Source organism: Apis dorsata, unplaced genomic scaffold, assembly GCF_000469605.1.
Source record: "Apis dorsata unplaced genomic scaffold, Apis dorsata 1.3 scaffold_348, whole genome shotgun sequence".
NCBI classification, from domain to species: domain Eukaryota; kingdom Metazoa; phylum Arthropoda; class Insecta; order Hymenoptera; family Apidae; genus Apis; species Apis dorsata.
The window spans coordinates 434,195-438,745 of NW_006263615.1; the positions used below are offsets into that span (position 1 = coordinate 434,195).

The 4,551-nt window shown below is 49.0% G+C and overlaps 1 long non-coding RNA gene across 1 annotated transcript in view; it reads left to right on the forward strand.

Annotated features, from left to right (window-relative positions):
- The window catches only part of LOC116185961, a 24,185-nt gene extending 21,718 nt beyond the window's left edge, over positions 1-2,467 (forward strand). The window contains exon 3 of the long non-coding RNA XR_004150859.1: positions 1,890-2,467. This is a non-coding gene — a long non-coding RNA (uncharacterized LOC116185961). The remainder of the gene's footprint in view (positions 1-1,889) is intronic.
- The last annotated feature ends 2,084 nt before the right edge of the window (positions 2,468-4,551 follow it).

A 4,551-nucleotide genomic window follows, 5' to 3' on the forward strand; every position in this document is an offset into this window, starting at 1 on the left:
GTTTGAGCTTCCTGCCAAAGTATTCTTTCCCGAGTTTCGCGTTTCGAAATGGATGGACGGGGATGGGAGGGGGAGGGGAGAGAGAGAGAGAGAGGGAGAGACAGGTTAATTAGGAGATTGAGATATTTACGTTTTTTACGGGATAAAAAGGGGGAGAAAGGGAGGGAGAAAGGGAGGGGAAGGAAGAAGATTCGGAGGAAGATCGGAGCGACGAAACTTTCGACAAGATTGCCTTGTCGAAAGAGGCACGAGAGTTGACCGATGATCTTTCGTGAGAGTGATTAAGCTTTCCACGCGACCCGAAGGACGGAACGTTTGTTTGACCTTGACCACGAGGAGACGCTAGTTATTCCCGTATTTATTACGGGCCAAAGCTCAATTATGCCGGCCGACCGACCGTTAGTCTCGGACCCAGCTCGAACCAACAGCGTCGTTTCCTTCGCACGAGCAAAAACTTTCCCACAAAATTTCTCGAAAAGTAAAAAAGATCGTATATCTCGTGTATTATATATATATATATATATATATATATATATATATAGATGGGACGATAGCTGCTGAGTTCGCTGCTTCCTGTTCTCCAACCCCTCCTTCTCCTCCTCCTCGTCAAAATTTACTCGAATAACTCGACTTCATTGCAAAACGATTGCAATTTTTTTTGATTCTCTGACGAAACTCTGATCTACCCGACTCGAAATATGTTTCCTCTCTTCGAAAAGAAACCATCTTTCTTGATCGAATATCAACACAAATTTCATCTCGAAATACGACAAAGTCTTTCGTGACATCGCTTTATCAAAAGTACATGAAATGGTGGAAATCGTGGATAATAAAAATTCCATTTTAACGTATCGTATATTTCCCGGGATCAAATCGAGGAAATCCCCCCTCTCTGGTATCGAGGTTGACCGAGATCTCTTTTCGAAATTCCGAAAAACGATCCTCTCTCTTTCTCTCTCTCTGCCCGATTTCGAAGGCGAAAGTAATGGTACACCGCACGGTTGCCACGGTCGGATTCACGCACGCGGGGTGGGTGGATCGACAGGTAAAAAGGGATGGGACAGGTATCAGGGATGAGGGTAATTGAGACGTCTTGGATCCTTATTGAGGACGCGTCGTCGGGAATCCTCGCGACAATCACTCGTAACCTTACACGGCGTCCCGGAGGAGGACAATGGCGGTGCAGAATGCGAGCGATGTCCTGGTGCGAGCGATAGCGGAGCATCTCTTCCGGGACATTCAGCCGGTGGACGCGCAAAGTGGGGAATCCCACGGGACGCGTCGATCCGGTCGGGCGTCCCTCTTCCCTCCCCCCTCCTCCTCCTCCGCTTTCCTCTCGTGGAAACGGCACAAAAGGTACTCGAGGACGCGATCGCGCTCTTTTTTCTCGAGCTGTCGCTGGAGAAGGATCGAGGTGTCCGTTGGATAAACTCGGTGAAAGTCCTCCTTTTTTCTCTCTCTTTTCTCTTTTATTTTTGTACCGTTCACCGAGGTGTACTCGAATCGCGGATTCGATGGGTTTTGGCTAGAACGAGACGAAACGTCGAAACGTTGGTTGGAAGCACGTGCTAAACGATCCCTTCCACGTGGAGGGAAGGTTCGATTGGGGAAATAGGGAAGGAAGAAAAGGAATTGTTGGCTCGTTAAGAGAAGGAAACGGTATCGGCGAGGATTCTTCGGGGAGAAAAAAGGAAACGGGAGACGAATTTACGTGGAAAGTTGCCTGTTGGAAAACCTTCCGGCTTTTAGGTCACTGGGTCTTCTTGTCACTAAGCCATTGTCTCGTAGATTGACGCGAATATTTATGTCGTTTGGTCTTCTTCAACTCGATCAGCTCGGGTACCGGGGGACAATGCGACGGGGAAATGCGACGACGAAGAAACGGAGAGAGAGAGAGAGAGATGGTGAAATGCCCTCGTATTATAAACCTGCGCACTGCACAATTCCCAATGCAAAAGGGAAGGGAATTTTCCCTGGAAAGATCGTAAAGGAGAAAACGGAGGGCCGAGAGAAGGGAAGAAGTCCGCCACCGAGCGAGTACCTTTTTCAAAAATTTCCTCGGAGGAAAATTTTACGACGACTCCTCTCCTTCCCCTTGTTCGTCCCTTGTTCCGTTCACGAACGTTAGATGGAGCGTGCGTCTTTGTCCCCCCGCAGGGATACCGAAGGGGATTGTGTCGGGGCGAATCGGTGACTGGCGGCGGCGGCAAATTTATGACGACTCGTCGTCAAGCCTTGGCAATGCCCGCCACGTTAGAAAGCTCCCGTAAACTTTTACGGCGTGAGCGCACCTCTTTATTTCCTGCCTGGCTTGGAAATTATATGGCGCGTGGCCTGCTGCCGCGACCGACCACCGGCCACACCGAGGCTACCCGAGAACAGACCAAACGAGACGGATAATTTACACGGCGAGGAGACGAAGGAGCGGGGAGCGGCCACGCTCGTCCAACTTTCCCTCGATGGCCTTCGAAGGAACCGGGTGACGACGAATCTCTGCCTTTCCTTGTGCGCCAACCACGTGCGAAATCGTTTCCACGATTCGTCACGGATTATTTTCATTTCCTCGACGAGAGGAGAACGGGAGGCAAGATTTCAACTAAAAAATATATATACATATATATTTCTCGAGGAGCAGGAAATGCTCGTGGAGGCATTTTCGGAAGATGGAATCGGTTTGGAATCGGTCTTTTGTCGAGGGGAGAAATGTAGATCGCGATCCGGGAAAAAACAGGAAATCCCTTAATCCGATTCTTGGACGTATCCCTCTCGTATACGTATACGGAGGGAGCGTGTCTTCACGGAGGGATTCAGGTATATCCGAAACCGAGACTCCGGCCGACGGTCGACCTACGAAATTAGACACGCGTGGCCGAGCTGTTCCGCGCGCCGCAATTTCGCCGAATGCGGCCTGTTTCCAGACTCGTCGGTCTCTCGGTGCGAATACTCGGTGAAGGCGTGACGAAGAAATCAAAGCGAGACGCAGTTTCGCGCGCCCTTGTTTGCTCCGAGGTGGTCCGAGGAGATGGAGCGAGAGATGGAAGAAGGCTGAAAGCGAGTGTACGACGAATTTACGGCGGAACGGATTTTTCGATAATTTTAATTCCGCCGTCGATCTCTGTCAACTTTTTTACCCGAAAAAAATCGCTTTTAACCGGAAAAGTCGCGAATGAAAAGCTTCTTGCGTTGGAGAGATGTCGATTCGTAACTCTTGTTTCGAAAGCTCGTTTCGAAGAAAGGGAATTAACACGATGGATATTTAACGAGAAGATAATCCTGTGACCTAGCGCTAATTCGGGATTGTATAGTCGAGGATCGGTGACAAAATGCTTTCTTTCGACGAAAACAAGGGTTTCACGAAGTGTACAAATATTTACTCGAGAAGCTGCGTTGATAATCGGATTAATTTTTCGGCAAGGAGAGAAACGGAGACGGAGAAACTCAGCTTCAAATCCTATTTCTCGTCGTTAATTTTTTTTTTTTTTTTTTTTTTTTCAGAATAACGAATATTTCGTAAGGGAGAAGGATGATGATCGAATAATGGATAAGTCGAGCAGGTTGTAACGGAATGATTTGGAACGGTTGGAGAGGAAGGAACGTTTGGCGCAAGGGGGGAGTGAGTGGGATGGGAAAGCGAGGTTGCACAACGCGGCCGTGTGGTCGAAAACAAAGGTATCCGGTGTCCGAGCGTATTTTCGAGAGGAGATAATACGATTTATCGGCGGGTGGAGGGTAATTGGGGAGGGTCCGTGGATCGAAGCGGTAAAAAATAGAAGACGGGCGCGATTCGATGTTTCATCGACGCGGCAATTACGCTTCCGCGATCGAAATGAATGTCGAGAAATTGAACATTATAAACAGCTCGTTGGCCGCGATGCTTGTTAGCGAGAGAATCCGCTCGGTGTGTATTCGGTGTGCCGAGGTCCCGGTGCTTTTTTCCTCTCTCTCTTTCTCTCTCTCTTTCACTCTCTTTCTCTCTCTCTCTCCTCCCCTTCCCCACGCGATACGTGGCATTAATTGTGCGTCGTTCGATCGCGAAATATCGGAAAATTCGGGGGTGAAAAATGGAAAAAAATACGAGTGCTCGCACGGCAATCGACAAAATTGAAAGTCGTAAAAAATCCTACGTCTAATCGTTATTTTCATCGTCAAAATACGGAACGATGACAACGGTTGTGTTGCGTTGCGTTGCATCGCGTCGCGTCGCGTCGCGTCGTGTATCGGTCGGTGTGTATCGGTGGTTGTCGGAATATTATCGGGGTCGAAAGCGCGAGCAAGGAAGGAAGGAAATGCAGCTTTCCAGCTTGTTATCCGTAATTAGGGCAGAAGGGGAGGGATAAATAGGAGGAGGGAGGGGGGATATTGGGCAGGGTTTGCGCGATAATAAAAGAAACGGAGGGGATATGCGCGTGGAGTTTTGAGGAAGATGGGGTGGGAATGGCAGGATGACCGTGGGCAGAGGTTTTCGAGAATGGTGTACGGTGGCTCGTAGCTGGAGCACCACATATGGGCACCCAGGAGTATTAGATAATGGTGTTAGCTGTATATATATAT